Below are 18,123 nucleotides of genomic sequence, written 5' to 3'. Positions count from 1 at the left end.
TTCTCCTTCCCCATTTACTTCCTGTAGTAAATATACAAGTATATGATGATAGGCCTTGGAAAGACTGAGCATAATAGAAAAACATCCAAACTCAATTCTATTACTAGGCATCAATCTGTAAAAAATAGACTCGAATACAGGACTACAATCCCCACAAGCCTTTGCTCCACTTCCCCAAAATGCTTTGTAATCTCATGGGAATTCTGAGGTGGGCCGAGATCGAGGAAGGATTTAAGCTGGTGGCAAAGGTTTTTGGGGCTCTTTTCTCTTTTTTGGACTTCCGTTTTGGAGCAGAGGCATCTCTTCCATGATGTGAGTTTATTTTGTCTAGGCCTCTGGCCTAGGCACATGTTTCTTACTTGTATATTCTTTAATCCTTAATCTTTAATAAACCTCTAAAAAATATAATACTCGCAGAGAGAAACTAATTTCTACCTGCCTCAGTCTCCCCATATTCCTAAATTTTAACTGGTTACAATATGTCACCCAGATTAAGTTAATTTGGCTGGTTGGTTTCTTTTTCTCATTTATTATTGCTAAGATGTCAGACAATTCAGCCAGTCAATACATTGCCTTCTCTTCATCTCATTTCCCAACCTCCAGGCCACTGAGACTCTTTAAAGAAAAAGGACAAGAAGAGCCATTGTTGGTCGCTCCACTTGGGAGAAGCTGAGAGTCACCAATTTAAATTATGTTGATGAAATGGAAGATCACCATCTCCTATTGTCTACCACTACATCCTAAATTCTCCAAGACTTACCATTTGCCATGACTCTGCCTTCTACGTCCCTGAGCACCAGCATCTGATATGGTGCTGAGCCCAAAGTGACCTTAGACCTTGCAATTCCTTGTGCCACTGAGCTTTCTTATGTATTGTATCTACTCTTATCCCTGGTTAGAACGTGAGCTCATTGAGAGCAGGGAGTGTAACTATTTTTCTATTTGTGTTTAGAACACAGTAAGTGCTTAATATGCTTTTTAAAACTCATTTGTATCCATCAAACAGGTGGTATAGGAAACAGAGTGCTGGATTTAAACAACCAGGATGGCTGGAGTTGAAAGCCTGCATCAGACACTTAGTAGCTATATGACCCTACTCAAGATAGTTTACCTCTATCATTCTTCATCTATAAGATAGCAATAATAATAGCACCTACTTCACAAAGGTGTTGTGAGGCTCAAATGAGATCATCTACATAAAATGCTATATAAAAATGAATTATTATTATGATCTTCTAATTTCCCTTAATTCACCTTACCTAACTTTTTGGACAAATCCTGTGATTTTCTTAAAGACTCTAAAAAACAGTTACCTTAATCAATGCAAATCTGTGCCTACATCTTCAATTATATAATGTAGCACAGTGCATGGAACATAGTAGATACATAATAAATGCTTACTGACTAACCAGCTCAGATTCTTAGAGTGTTTCTGGGGACACTAAGAGGTTAGGATGTGTGAGAAGCTAGGCTTAGACCTAGGTTTTCTAAATCCTAAGGCTGGTTCTCTATCCCTTCCACCAGAGGTCTATCAATTTTTTGATCATAAGACCTCATGAGAAAAAGATATCTGACCTAGATCAAATGACTGACCATCCCCAAGAGGAGAGAGAGAAGGGAGAAAAGGAGATAATTTGGATCTTGTAATTTCAGAAAACATATGCTGAAAATTATTACTACATGTAATTAGAAAATGAAATATAAAAATTTTTAAAGAAAAATATGTTTGAGCACACTCTATGAGTGACTATAAATTATATGTATATACTACCAAACTAAAGTATAAACTATCATATACATTTTTATTTTATTTTATTGTTATGCAACATACACTTCCATATTGGTCATTTCTGTAAGAGCACACTCATACACAACCAAAACCCCAAATAAGACCATAAATACACTGATATGAAAGATGAGTCCAACAGTTCTTTTTCTGGAGATAGTTAGCATTCCTCCTAAGTCAGGATTGTCTCAGATCATCTCATTGCTGAGAGTAGCCAAGTTTTCCCAGATAATCATCATATAATATTGCTGTTATTGTGTATGATGTTCTCCCCATTCTGCTTATTTCACTCTGAATCAGTTCCTACAGATCTTTCCAACTTTTTCTGAAATCATCTTGATTATCATTTCTTATAGAACAATAGTATTCCATCACCAATATGTATCACAATTTCTTCAGGCATTCCCCAATTGATGGACAGCCCCTCAGTTTCTAATAATTTACCATTATAAAAAGAGCTGCTATAAATATTTTTGTACAAGTAAGTCCCTTCCCCTTTTTTATTTCTCTTTTGGATATAGACCCAGTAGTGATATTAAAGGATCAAAGGGTATGCACAGTTTTATAGCCCTTTGGGCATAGTTTCAAATTGAACTCCAGAATAGTTGAATCAGTTCACAACTCCACCAACAATGCACTGGTGTCCAAATTTTGCCACATCCCCTCCAACATATTATTCCTTTACAGACATATTGGCAATTCTAATAGGGGTGACGTGGTACCTTAACATTATTTTAATTTGAATTTCTCTAATCAAGAGTTATTTAGAACATTTTTTCATATGATTATCCATAGATTTAATTTCTTCATCTAAAAATTGCTTGTTCATATCCTTTGGCCATTTGTCAATTGGGGAATGGCTTGTATTCTTATAAATTTGACTTAGTTTTCTATAAACTTGAGAAATTAGACCTTTATCAGAGAAATTATTATAAAATTTTCCCCAGTGTGTTGTTACCTTTCTGATCTTAACATTAGTTTCATTTATTCAAAATATTTTTAATTTAATATAATCAAAATTATTCATTTTACATCTCATAATGCTCTCTATCTCTTGTTTGGTCATAATTTTTTCCCTTTTCCAAAGATCTGCCAGGTAAACTATTCTGTGTTCTCCTAATTTAGTTATGGTATCACTCTTTATATCTAAATCATATATCTATTTTGACCTTAGGTTGATATAGTAAAACATTTTAAAACATTCAAAAAGTAGAGATTAAATAAGTGAGATAAAACAAAATGTTGATATTTAATTTACCTATTAATAGTATAATATTTTGCTTTCACTAAAATAATTAATCATCATATTTTAATGAAATAAAGGTAATTGAATATGCTTCATTATCTCTAAAAAATGAAAAACAAAAAGAAAAGACCTTCAGATGTCCTGAAAGATAGGGGATAGTTGTTTATAATTGCTTATTAATGTATATTATCCAGTTAATTTAATTTAATTGATGTAGCTAACAAAGCATGTGGATTTCTTTTTTTAAGATACATTTTTTTTCTGAAAAAACATAATGCAACAATATAGGTAAGTCGGTCAGCAAACATTTATTAAGTACCTCTTAAGTGTCAGGCAGTCTGTTAAATGCTAAGTATACTAATATCACTAATGAAATGATCACTAGTCTCAATGTGCTTCTAACAGACATATGTTTTGATATTCAGCGTTTTTGCTGCTGTTGTTCAGTCATTTCAGTCATGTCCCACTTTTGTAATGTATTTTTTAGGATTTTCTTGGCAAAGATCCTGAAGTGGTTTGCCTTTTCCTCCTCCAACTCATTTTACAGATGAGGAAACTGAGGCCAACAAAATTAAGGACCCCACAGCTAGTGTCCATGGCCAGATTTGAACTCAAGAAAAATTTATTTTTTCTGACTTCAGGCCCCATTGTATCTACTGCATCACCTATCTGACCTTGATATTCATCATATACAATGTGAAATCAATGAGTAGAAATAAACTCTCTGATTTCAGCTCAACAGGAAAGATTCTCTTTAAATCCATTCCTCTTTCTTTATAAGGTACTGCTTAATGAGGTAATAAGTGTTAAGCATTTAGCTTCCAATGCCAGTACTTGGCACATAGTAAGCACTATACCAATATAGTTTATTATTTTTTAATGGATGGCATCCTAATTTCTCAAACATGTTTGAGCATTTTAGTTGTTTTTGTATGTAAATAATAGAAATAAGGTTTATCTTATGCAAAAAGGTGAATAAATATATAGGTATTGTATAATAAGACTAGAAATAAGTAAATACAAATGTAGCATCACACACTGATTAGCTGTGTGTGATCCTGGACAAGTCAATTAATCTCTGTCTACCTCAGTTTCCTTATCTGAAAAAATGGTGATAAGTAGCACCTACCTTTCAGGGTTGTTGTAAAGTTCAAATGAGGTAATATTTTAAAGTACTTAGAAGATCTTATAAATATATATATATGTGTGTGTGTGTGTGTGTGTGTTAGTTATCACCATCATTATCATCATCAAAGATAGGTTATAACCAGGCTGTAACGTGTTTTAAATGCCAAACTGGGGATTATTTAAAAAATTCAATGTAAGAGATTGGCTATAGAATAATAATTTATTAAATCCAAAAGAGTAGGAAGTAGACTGAATAAAAGGAGTGAGGTACTTAGCTTTCTAATCTGTAGCCACCATTTTGGGCCCCCTATCATGCCAACACTGAGGAGAGCAGTCATCCATAAACACAGAAGTCCAGAGCCCAGGAGATCCCTCCCTGACTCAATTTATCTAGCCTAATCTCTGCCCTTCACGTGTGACATCTCAGGAGCCAATCATGGTTTTCTAATTTGCCTGGGCCACCAGGGAACAATCCTGGGAGCAGTCCAGGGGGTGTAGGAAAGATCATGCTGCCTTCCTGGTTTCGTGATATTCTTGACTCCATTGCTCCATTTTTCTGGCTGTTGTTCTACCCTTGTGACTAAATTTATCCACTGATTTTCCTCACACAGTCCTTGCTTCAAGTTCGGAAACTTGCAACAGGTATGAGTAGTGAAAAGAAGAGAGGAGAAATTTCCTTTTCCCATTATGTTTGATCCTAACATCAAAAGAGAGTCCCTAGAGTTCATTGAGTGGAGGTGGGGAATTGGGGGGACATGGGTAGAACTTCACTTTAAGAAAACCACTTTGACAGGGATGTAAAAGACAGGTTGGAGTAATGAAAGACAAGGAAGGAGGGAAACTATTTAAAAAACTATTGTGTGTGGAAGAAAAAGCTATTGTATTTACTTAAGCAAAAGATGATGGTAAATTGAGCTAGGGGGTGACTATGTGAACAAACAGAAGAGGACGGGTTTGAAAAATACAGTGGCTTTAGAGAATAGGTACAGATTTGATAGGAGAGTATTTAGATGTTAAGGATATAGGAGCTGAGGAGGAAGTTTTAAAGGAAATGAAGGATGATTATTACTAGAGAGCAAGATGAATTGTAAAGTTTTATACTCCCTATTTGTAATGAAAACTGCAGGCAATCAAGTTTTGTCATTATGTAGACTATTACGTGGACAATAGTGTCCAGAATTATTCTTTATGAAAATGAATCATCAACAATACATTGCTTCTATAAGCCATAGAAATAATTCTGTTATATAGTACATTTCTTTAAAATGGCACTTGTTGCAAAGGACCTGCTATTTAATGTTACTTCCTCTATGAATATTTTCCTGATTCCCCCAACTTAGTAACTTTTTTTCCTTTATGTTACACTTTGATATAACTAAAGCAGTTATCACATGTTATTTGACATGTAATCATTCATAGAGAATTACTCCTTATGCTTATAAATTATTTGTTTTAAAACATATGAACAATACTTCACTTTTATAGGTCATAGAAATAGCTTTGTTAGACCAAGCATTTCTTTGAAATGGTGCTTGTCACAGTGGACCTGCAATTAAATATCACCTCCTTGTAATAAAGAGATAATCTGTGGAACTATTTCTGGTTGTAATAACTGGGTTATACTCTGGTTGCTAGAGAGCTGCTAGGGGACACCCGAGAGTGCCTAGTTATAATGGAGATAGATGAGAGATAATGAGAGATAGAGAGATGCTACTAGAGGGGTACTCTGGGGTATTCTGGGGTTGCCTATTGATCTCTAATGGCTAATAAGTCAAGATATTTCCTACTCTTTTCCTCCTTTCACCTCCCATATCCACCCACGCCCTTTCTGCCTCCCTTTCCTCTCCCCCAGTCTTAGTCAACCGCCTTCTAAGCAGCTCAGGGGAACTATGAGATTTCAGAGAAATATTCTTCACTCTTCCTTTCTCAAGTAAGGAGGTTTATTGGGAACAACAGGATGAGAATTGAGGTAAGAGGGATAGGGGTGAACCTAATCTATTAGGAGAATTAGGAGGATTATGGAAATTGTCAGTCCTGTCACAACTGTGACTCAGGGACAGTCAGAGAGATGGAGGACAACTGTTTAGTCTTCTTTATTCTTCCAATAACACAAAACAACCAACAAAAGTTAATTTCTTCTCAGATTAATTCCAGAAGCCCCCAAAGGTCCTTCAACCTAGGACAGACGAAGCCAGCCTACCTTGGTCAGTAAACCCTGAGACTTGCATTTTGTGTGTTCTTGTTATTAATCTCATGTTTCTTCTTTAAAAAACAATTTCTAATCAAGTGACCTTTCCTGTGACAAAAGAAACATTCCCTAGTTTTTCTCTGCACTGTTTTTACCTTGTAACTAGGTTTCTTGTAACTAGATGTTGTGTAAATCCTAACTGTGTTCAGATTTTTGATTTCTTCAATCTCCTTTTGTTTAAGATCATTCTCTGTCATTTCTAACTTTTCTTTTAAGTCCTGAACTTGTTTACTTTGTTCTGAATTATTCTCATGCAAGTAACTTGCTGACTCCCACAATTCTATCAGAAAGACTGAATCATACTTGGGGAAATAGTGTTTGAAAAACGTTTTCAAATTAGGTGTACAACCCCTTAGAAATTGCCTATGGACATGACTAGCTGACTCTTCACTATCGGCTTTTAGACCTAAGATGGTCCATCTCTGACGGATAGTCTATGTGTGTGGCAGGATGTTCCCCTTTATTCTGCAAGATCTTGTCAAGCCTAGCCCATGCATTAGGTTTTGAACAGCATTGTTTTATGGCCTGTAGCAAATCCTCCCTGCATTTTCTTAGGTAGGACATGCAAGTAGGATTAGCAAAGTTCATATATACCCTTTGCTCTACAATTGGCCAGCTAGTAAAATTACTATCGCATCTAGTCTTCTCCAAGAATTGTCTCTGTTCATGGGGGCTGAACAGTTCTAATAGGAGGAACTCTACATCTTCAAAATCAGGATCAAAGATCCTGAAAGCCCGTTTCAACTCCATTAGAGATTTGAAAGGATTTTCTACAAATTTAGGAAAACAGCTCTTTATGGATTCAAGGTCCTGTGTTGAGAATTGTCTATGGGCTTTGGAGTTCAGAGCACCAGCATTACTGGACAATTTAGTGACCTCTTTTAGTGGTCAGAGTTTTTCAGGTTCACAGTCAGGCTTGTTCTCATTGTCACCTCCATTTTCCTGAGGTACATTCTCTGTTTGCTCATTGTCCTTGCCCATAACCAGATCTAGCCCTTTTTCCTTAATCAATTGCTCAAACACAGCCTTAATCATGTTTTCTAGGTTGTTATCGATGGTCAATATCTTTTCTGCCTTAAGGGGAACCACAAATCTAAAGATCTTCTTAACTTCAGTTAGAGTTTGAAGGACAGCCATAAAGATCACATACACTTGGGCCAGGACCTGCCAGAGTACCAGTTCATTTTGGAATGGCAACTGCAAAACAGACATTGTTATGTTGCCAATATAATCAATAGTTTCAATTTCCATATGGGTAATTCTGCTGTACAAAATGTGGTAGACTCCAAAACAGGCAATGACAGCCACAATCACAAATCCACAAATAACTTGTCTAAACACTGTTTCTTTCTTATTCTACTCTGCCTGTAAAAGGATTGTGGGCTTCAATCAAACTTCAAGATGCCAATTGTAATAAAGACAGAATCTGTGGAACTATTTCAGGTTGTAATAACTGGATTATACTCTGTTTGCTAGAGAGCTGCTAAGAGACACCCGAGAGTGCCTGGTTATAATAGAGATAGATGAGAGATAGAGAGATGCTGCTAGAGGGGTACTCTGGGGTATTCTGGGGTTGCCTATTGATCTCTAATGGCTAATAAGTCAAGATATTTCCTACCCTTCTCCTCCCTTCACCTCCCAGTTTCCACCCACACCCTTTCTGCCTCCCTTTCCACTCCCCCGGTCTTAGTCAGCCACCTTCTAAGTAACTCAGGGGAACTATGAGATTTAAGAGAAATATTCTTCACTCTTCTTTTCTCAAGTAAGGGAGTTTATTGGGAACAACAGGATAAGGATTGAGGTAAGAGGGATAGGGGTGAACCTAATCTATAAGGAGGATTGGGAGGATTTTGGGAAATGTCAGTCCTATTATAACCGTGACTCAGGGACAGTCAGAGAGATGGAGGACAACTGTTAAATCTTCTTTCTTCTTCCTATTACACAAAGCCACCAACAAAGATTAATTTCTTCTCAGATTAATTCCAGAAGCCCCCCCAAGGGTCCTTAAGCCTGGGACAGAAGGTAACAAGGATCAGTTCTCAGCTTCTTCCCCCTTCAGACAAAAACCAAGGGAGTCTCTCCCCATAATCAAGAGAAATAATTCAAAGCTAGAAATCCCAGCTTCTTCTCTACCATTCTGTCAGAGCCACCAAGCTCTCTCCCCCTTCCTCTCCTGGCCAGACTCCAACTGCCTTTCTTGGGAACATTCTGTTTTGGAATCTTCACCTTGATTGACAACTAAGGTCCTTTACTTTGGTTTGCATGCTTGTCTTGTCTTATGAATCTTCTCTTTCTTCATGCTTCTTCCATATCCTCCCTGATTCTCCAAACTAGTAGCAACCACTTGCCCTTTCCTGCTTATATATCACTTTGTATCTAAATCAATTATCATATATTGTTTTACAATGAAGTTACACATGTGTATGTCAAATCTCCTGACTCTGCTATAATTTTCATGGGGGTGAGGACTGTATCTTCTCACAAAATTGTTCTCTTTTGGTAGTATCATGGGCACAGTGGTCAGTTAATTCTTTAAACTGATCTTTACCTATTTAGATTATAGAATGAAGACAATTAATGAAAATTGAAAGATGGCCCAGATTTGCCTTTCCCCCCACTTTTTCTTGTAAATTATTTTAAAGGAGACTGAATTCCTCAGTTAATCATTAAAAAAAAAAATTCTAGAAACAGAACAGGTTGGACTCCTGTGGAAGCAAAGACATGGCAACCTGTTGTGAAGTGAGAAGACTTATTCTGTTCCACCTGTGTTTTTGTAGGCCTCTTGCCTTATGTTAGTGGTTGTTATGTAATTGTAAACCATCGTAGGAACACAGAATTATCGATTTTAAGTTGTAACGGATACCAGACACCATCTATTTTACCTTATCATTTTATAGATGGACAAGCCAAGGATCACAGAGTGAAATGAACAAGGTCACAAAAGTCAGAGGCAGGGTTTGAAGCTGAATCCTTTGATAACCAGCACTAATATATTTTCTGTTAGGAGAGTTGAGAAACCTCAGTTTCTTAGAGAAGAAAAGATATATCCACAAAATGAGTGTCCCTGAAACCAGAACAGGGAAATCATGAGAGACAAAGAGATCCAAAGAGACAGAGATGAAGAAAGAGAATTGTCTGAATTAGTCATTAAACTGTTTACTATATTCATACAATAAGTAGAGAACAGAATCAACTAGGCAGCTAAATCTTTGAGGTTACAATTGTCACTGAACTTGAGAAAGTGTTAGTATAGAGTTAGAGACAATATGTGTCATTTCAAGGCTAAACTCAAGTTCTGCCTCTTTTGTAAAACTTTGCCCTCACTATGCTAGCCGTTATAAAGCTCTCCATTTTCTTAACTTACTCTCTAAATCTATAGTGTCCATGTTGTTCTAACTAAACAATCAAGATAAGTGATGTGACAGTTATTTTTACAAAAAACATATACATATATAGTTTGTTTTCTTTGAGTATCAATGAACCTCTGCAAATTCTGAGAACTTGGACTTCTACAGTACTGTTCCCAGTTCATTGTGATCTATTGGAATAAGTAATTCAAATCACCAAAACAACATTCTCCATTAACAGAACTTATAAGTGCCACCAATCCAAAAGTAAAAACATTTCATGAAAATCCAAAATCCATTTAAATAACAGGAGAGAAGTAGTTCAATTATTCTCTGCCTCTATACTCAAATAAGCAAAATCTCCTGGTATCTTCTGATGTAATGAATTTGATGAAACCTGTTGGAGGCAACTTATATGAATTGCGGAAACTATTCCCCATTAAGTGAGTAGATGGAGAAAAAAAAATGATTTATGTTCATTTCTTTGAAGCATGCTCTGTATGACCAAGTTGGATATCTACTCTATATGGAATTAGATTTGCCTTGGAATAGATATCCTAGAGCAGCAGTAGTGAAGTATTGGCACACATGACAATCCAGCATGAGGGTGGAGGGAGTGGAGGAGGAGTACTGATCCATTCCCCTTCTTCCCAGTGCCTAAGGACATTTTGGCAGGCCTTTCCCCTCTGTCCAGCAAGCACTTCCTCCCTCCACTCTCTGGGGTAATATGGGGGGTTCACAGGCAGCTTGAAGTTGCAGTTTGGGCATGCAAACTCAAAAACATTAACCAATGGTGCCCTAGACTAACAGGCAATACTCTACTTGAGTAAATGGTCTCCTGAGTTCCTATCCTCCAAGTGTTCCTGTTGAACTATCATTTCCTATTTGAAATATTATAACCCACAACATTGGACAAAACTACTTCAGATACCTGATCATAATGTCAATAACACTCCAGGACTCCCTATCCAAACGTTAGTCTTCTAGGGCCTTACTTATAATTTTTTTAAGAGAATTTTCCTTTCTTTTCCTTATTTTCCCAAGTTTATACTTCCTGATGCAACTGCTCCTTCCACACATACAGGCTCATGGGGTTCTGATATTTTAAAGTTTCATTCAATGAACAGGATCCCCCTTGCCTCACCATCAAGGGATCCTGAAGCCAAGTGAGATCCCTCTTTATGATCAATGTTAGCTGTGTTCTCAGAAACCATTTGATTGATTCTAATCGCATAGGTTCATGAGAACCAGAAATAGAAAGAACCTTAAAGATGATCTCTTCTAAATCCCTTATTTTATACATGAGGAAACTGAAATCCAGGGGACTGATAGGATGTGCATAAAGTCATATGGTAAAATTCACTTTGACCAGCCTGGGGCCCTTCTCTTAAGGATGGAATGGGTGACAGAGAAACCACTAGAATCATTATTGAATGTAAATGTGATTTCCTGATACAAAAAGGAATTCTAACATCTATGTACATCCTCAACTATGTCACTCATGATTGATATATTTAGTAGATGCCTAGAGACTGCCAATTTCTAGCTCTTTTCCCTCCTAAGTATAAGACAGTGCTGCCCCTAACTGCTATTGTTTCTCGGACTTTACCTGTAATTCTGAATAAAGCTGATTTTCCCTAAAATTACAGAACTAAGAAACTGAGAGGTCATTTTCTGATTAGCACACATGACTGCCTTACACAATATATAGCAAGTTGTTGATTTTTTTTTCATTTAAATCCAGGCCATTTAATCTATATTTATTAATCTATATCTAAATGCAATAAAATTTCTTTCATTATTTGCTTCCATGTGCATACCAGTGACTCTACTTGTATTTTTATCTCTATAGAGATCATAAAGGTTCAGGACATAATATGGAAGAAAGTCAGATAGACAGATTGTTTAATGGAGCAATTTCTGAAAATTTTTGGCAATGGCAAATGATTATTTTCTGCTCCTTCTTTAGTATTGTGATGGAAGCAGAAGCCATCTTATTAGAATAAAAAAATGAGATCTCTGCTTTTTTCCTTCTCTTTCTTCCTCTGATCTTATGACCTAAATTCCATTCCTATCTACTGCACTTAAGGGAGATGGGTATACCAAAAAGTGAGAAATTGGAAGTAATGACATGAGCATGGAGACTCTGGAACAAAGACAGTACCTGGATCTGGTTGGAGTGGCGAGATACAGTCATTCAGCTTTGCTAGCTATTTGAAGTCACTTTTGGCTGGAAACTCCTTTCTCTTTTTAATCCATGTGTATTAGATTAAGAATGAATGTCCTTTCCTCCATTTCTTTTCTATATACTATAGATGAATGATGCTGCTAAGATTCAGGAGAAAACGAAGAGGATTAAAAAAGAGAAATGGTTAGTAGTAACAAACCCTACAAATAAATAGTTGGTCTATTTTCCTCATCAAATTATTTTCTGTACAATTAATTTTTTGGTTTAAATATACAAACTGGGTTAATCTATGAGTAGAAGCAATCTGAGAGAATAAAAGATCTCCATGGAATGGGAGCTCTGGTTGTGCATTTTAATATTTGAGCAATATCTCATTCAATTAAAAGTGTACAATAAAGAGGTCACACGAAAGCAGTTTTTGAACCAGTCCCTTAAGAAGTTGCTCACGTTTCTTAGGAGAGCAGCCTAGTATTTGTAGTGGACACAAGGAACATCTTAGAAAATGCCATGGGTAGCCAGTGATTAAAGAGATTTGGATTGTTAATCCAACTAGAACACCACCTTGTGCTTAATTCAGACATTGCCCTGGGCTACTTAAAACCCCTTGACTAGATAATTAACTGAGTAACTTGCTAACACAATACTTGTGGATATGTAACTGGAGAGTAACCTACTCCTCACCAACTCAGCGCCTGGGCACTAGTATGCTTTAAAGATGGAAGAAATGAGCTCCAAAGAGATCAGAGGTGTGGTCTTAGTCATGTCTCTCTCAATAAATCCTGCCTTAAGTAGAATTCCAGCTTTGTGTGGGTAATGACTGCTTTCTGCTTGTACATGACTAGTGTTCAATAAGTGTTTCTTGCTATTAATGTGGCCACCACTGATAATGATGATGACTCTTTAGATACAAGGTCAATTTATCTGCTTTCTGCCTTGACCTGGATGAGAAAAGAACACTTACTCTGGAGCAAATGCAAAAATATTTTATGTTACATTTCATCGTATCAAAAAATGTCAGAGCTCAAGGGACCTTAGAGATAATCTGATCTAATCCTTTCAAATACAGATGAGTAAAGTGAATGCCACAGAGGATACTTGATTTGCTTGGTATCATACATATAAGTTAACAGAGATGAGATTCACACCCAGCTCCTCTGACTCCACACCTAATGATCTCTCTAGAATACTATGTAATCCCTCTTCTCTGGAAAGTATAGCTGGTAAATATATTTAATTGCTATTTTTTCATCTCAATAGTAAATGGCCAATAACACATCTTAGCAGTTCCATTTTGTTCACCAAATAATTTCTAACTATTCTTGTCCCTTCATCTCAAAAACAAAAGGTCTCTTACTTTAATTGTTTTTTTTTTTTTGCACGCACACCCCTCCTTTTATTCTCTAAAACCCAATGGCTGCTAAAAGCCATTAGCAATATTTTTACCACTCACTTTATTGTATATTTTTTTCTGTAACAGATTAACTTAAAAATGGATTTGGCTAAAAGTTCAAGGAAATAATTTGAAGTGAAATATGAAAAGACTAAGGTGAGATGTGTATGTAAAAATGTATATGTGTCCATGTGTGTACATGAAAGTAAGAGACAGAGAAGTCATGTTCATGTGTACTTGGGTATATCTAGATACAGAGACAATTGCTTTTTTCAGAGAAATTTCTTTTCATTTTGTCAGCATTGTTATTTGAGTCAGGTCAATAAACATTTAATATGTGTTTTCTATATGCCAGGCACTGTGGTAAGAACTGGAGAAATGAAGGCAGAAAGGAAGTCCCTGCCCTCAAGGAGCTAACATTCTAATAAGGAAAGACAACATTTAAAAGGAAACTGAAAAATAGAGGTGGGGTGAGACCATGGAAATACCCAAAAAGTCAAAAACAGAGCCTGAGAGGAGTGAAGGGAGTATTAGCTGACCTGAGCACTTCCTTAAAATGGAAGAGAAGTGGTATGATGTAATATATAGAGTGCTGTATTTGGAGATGGGAAGATTTGGATTCAAGTTCCACTTCTGACATTAGCTGTGTCACCAAGGTCAAGTGACTTGACTACTCTGAATCTCAGTTTTCTCATATATAAAATAGAAATAATCATTTCTGTGGTACTTCACAGTGCTGTGAAGCTTGGATGAGATAATGAGATGTTCATATGTTTTTTTTTTTGTAAACTTTCAAGCTCTATATGAGTGTCAGCTATTGTTCATCAGATATCTTTGCTAAATGGTATCATGAAACTGGATCCTCTTTGCATATAAAAGAAAATCTAGATTCTTTTAACAATTTAGTGTTAACTGGGAAGAACTAGCCAGTTAAGCTAAGAACATCTTATTAGAATCAGTAAAAATGTATTTGAAAATGTGCATTTTTAAGAAGTTGTCAGTTGTTTAAGAACTCATTAGCTGATTCTTATTTTTTAATCATTTTTTAAGTTATTAAGTACTTGCCATGTTCAAAGCATTGTCCTAACCTCTGAACATACAAAACCAAAAAGAAACTACTTCCATCCTTTCGTTACCACCTGCATTTGTGTGTGTGTGTGCCTGTCTGTCTGTCCCTGGTAAACTAAACCACTTGCTCTGAATTTATGGAAGACTTTTCCTTCTCCAAGTCCCTGCCTCTTCCCAATAGAATGTAAGCACATTGGGAGCAAGAATTATTCCCTTTTATATATTCATAAAACCTAACACAGAACTGTACATTCTTCTTTTTTAGGAGAAGAAACCAATACCAGCCAGTCAATTCCTGGTGAGGAAACTTCTTCCACCAATGGAGTTCTGTAATTATTCTACAGCTTTTTAATCTTAGAGTTTCCTAGGATATTGAGAAATTAAATAACTTGACTAGGGTCACAGAGCCAATATGGGGGAGGTGAAGAATATGAGACTCGAACCCAGGTTCAGCTCAAGCATTGTTGGCTCCCTATCCACTACTTCATGATGCTTCTTACACTTAAATATTTATTGAATTGAAAATTTATTTGTTATTTATTTTTTATTATTCTCTATGACTAAAATGCTATTGGCCCTGAGCTCTAATGAATTCTTGATGTGGCATGGTGCTTCGTAATAGAATTATATTTTATTTAACAAATGCCTCAGCATTCACCTTTCTTCCAGGCCCAGGATTTCTTTCCCATCTATGGTAGATTTCTTAAAAGGCTTCTCTGGTCACCTTTTGTATTACTTCCTAGAAGCAAGAGGGTCCTCTCTTTGAAGGGCTTGGCATTAAGAAGGTTTAAGCAAATTAAGCCTCTGTGCATCCTCACTGTCCCATGGTATTGTCATTTTTCTAATAGCTGCTGTTTGAAGTTAAGAAGGACTCAAATCAACACTGTCTCATCTTCAACTCACTTAAAGTGCCAGAAGAGATGTTTTTTCTTGCTTTGCTTTGAATAGAGATCAAGATGACCAAATTTGCCAAAGAAATCTTTTATTTTTCATTTATTTTGGCAACAGAAATGCATCTTAGTGCATAACAATATTTCCCCTCAGCCTTCATACATAATATTGTACAGGATATCTCTAATGCATTTACCATATAATATTGTACATTATAGCTGTGTTTATGTCTCATACTTCCACTGAGAAGTGGAAGTATGAGACATACTGCAGTACCCACACTGAGGCCTGCTCCCAGCTGAAGGAAGCTCTTGAATAGGGTGATTGCTGGAGTCACAGCATTGGCAATGAGAACAGCCACCACCAGACCATAAATAGCGATGATACCAGCCATGACGACAGGAATGATTGACTTCATGATCAGCTCAGGTCACATGACTGACATGGCTGCGATACCAGTGCCACTTTTTGCTGTGCCATAAGCTGCACCAAGAGCGCTGAAGACCATGGCGGCCGAGGCGCCCATGATGGCGAAGAAGGACGCGTATTCGGGAGCCTCGGACATGTCTGCGCGGGGTCGATAGGCCGGAAGGTGGACGGGACGAGGGGAGAGAGGCAAGGGCACAGGGCTGGGTGGCGGGTAAAGGACTGAAGGGTGGGTAGACGGGCGGGACGGCGTGAACTCGGAAGACACAGTATGTCTCATACTGTTAGTACTGCAGTATGTCTCATACATGTTGTATGACTGCAGGGGATAAGTCTTATTGGATACTTGTCTCCTTGTCTCTCCTTCTGTACCTAGCACAGAGCTCTATGCTTGCATCCAATCAGTCAGAAAATAAAGCTCTAGATTTCTACCAGCTCCACTAAATCTTGGGAGGGGGGAAGAGAGGGCTGGGGTTTTGCTTAAATCACTCTTGAGCTTGTCTTCCCTCCAATAAAGCTATTTATACCAGAACAAGACAGAAGACCCATGAGTTCAAAGCAAAAGATATTTGATGAATCAAAAAAAGATAATGAAAAGTAATTTGTCTATAAATATTTATTGTTTAATATGTGCCAATCACTGTGCTAGGAACTGGGAATTCTAATGTAGAAATGAGGCAGTCCCTTCCCTCAAGGAATATACAATCTACTGTATTTCACAATATTGAAATTGGATAATATGCATGCCTGAAACAGACACTCAAATGCTTTCAAGGAAAAATGAATCTTCCAATCATCTAATCCAAGATTTAGAAATGTTAGTGACTTTAGGAGTCATTTAGTCCAACTTCTTTCATTCCTTGTCTTAGGTCATATAAAGACAAGAGTAAAACTCAAACTTGAGTCCTTTGTTACAAATTCTGTATTCTTTCTACTGAACCACATTGCCAGTTTTTTTTAGTTCATTCTATTGAGTTCTTTCATAGCATGATAAAGATACAGAATGTTTAAGCTCATGGAAGAAGCTCTTTAATCAATTCCTTCTCTATTCTTGACATAGCAGCCCCTGAGTTTTGTCTTCTTCCAAAATTGAATTTGAATTGACCATATTAACAAACAAACTGACAAAAATCACATGATTATCTCAATAGATGCAGAAAAAGCCTTTGATAAAATACAACACCCATTCCTATTGAAAACACTAGAAAGCATAGGAATAGAAGGGCCTTTCCTAAAAATAATAAAAAGTATATATCTAAAACCATCAGCAAACATCATCTGCAATGGGGATAACCTAGAAGCCTTTCCAATAAGATCAGGAGTAAAACAAGGATGACCATTATCACCTCTATTATTTAACATTGTACTAGAAACACTAGCAGTAGCAATTAGAGAAGAAAAAGAAATTGAAGGTATTAAAATTGGCAATGAGGAGACCAAGCCATCACTCTTTGAAGATGATATGATGGTTTACTTAAGGAATCCTAGAGAATCAACCAAAAAGTTACTTGAAATAATCAACAACTTTAGCAAAGTTGCAGGATACAAAATCAACCTGCATAAGTCATCAGCATTTCTATATATCTCTAACCCATTTCAGCATCAAGAATTAGAAAGAGAAATACCATTTAAAATCACCCTAGACAATATAAAATACTTGGGAATCTATCTCCCTAGACAAAAACAGGAACTATATGAACACAACTATAAAACACTTTCCACACAGTTAAAACTAGATCTAAACAATTGGAAAAACATTGATTGCTCATGGGTGGGATGAGCTAACATAATAAAAATGACAATCCTACCCAAATTAATTTACTTATTTAGTGCCATACCCATTGAACTACCAAAAAACTTCTTTACTGAATTAGAAAAAACCATAAATAAGTTCATTTGGAAGAACAAAAGATCAAAGATATCCAGGGAAATCATGAAAAAAAATGCAAAGGAAGGAGGACTTGCAGTCCCAGATCTCAAACTATACTATAAAGCAGTGGTTATCAAAACAATTTGGTACTGGCTAAGAGATAGAAAGGAGGATCAGTGGAATGGACTTGGCATAAATGATCTCAGCAAGACAGTTTATGACAAACCCAAAGACCTCAGCTTTTGGGACAAAAATCCATTATTTGATAAAAACTGCTGAGAAAATTGGAAGACAGTGTGGGAGAGATTAGGTTTGGATCAACACCTCACACCCTACACCAAGATAAATTCAGAATGGGTGACTGACATGAATATAAAGAAGGAAACTATAAGTAAATTAGATGAACACAGAATAGTATACATGTCAGATCTCTGGGAAGGGAAAGATTTTAAAACCAAGCAAGACTTAGAAAGAGTCCCAAAATGTAAAATAAATAGTTTTGACTACATCAAATTAAAAAGCTTTTGTACAAACA

General features: G+C 36.5%; 1 pseudogene; it reads right to left on the bottom strand.

Moving 5' to 3' along the window:
- The window catches only part of LOC100025917 (V-type proton ATPase 16 kDa proteolipid subunit c-like), a 34,228-nt pseudogene extending 18,248 nt beyond the window's left edge, over positions 1-15,980 (bottom strand).
- Positions 15,981-18,123: the final 2,143 nt, after the last annotated feature.

The sequence above is a fragment of the Monodelphis domestica genome, chromosome 7, assembly GCF_027887165.1.
Source record: "Monodelphis domestica isolate mMonDom1 chromosome 7, mMonDom1.pri, whole genome shotgun sequence".
Classification (NCBI taxonomy): Eukaryota; Metazoa; Chordata; class Mammalia; order Didelphimorphia; family Didelphidae; genus Monodelphis; species Monodelphis domestica.
This window is presented reverse-complemented; position numbering and strand designations above follow the sequence as displayed.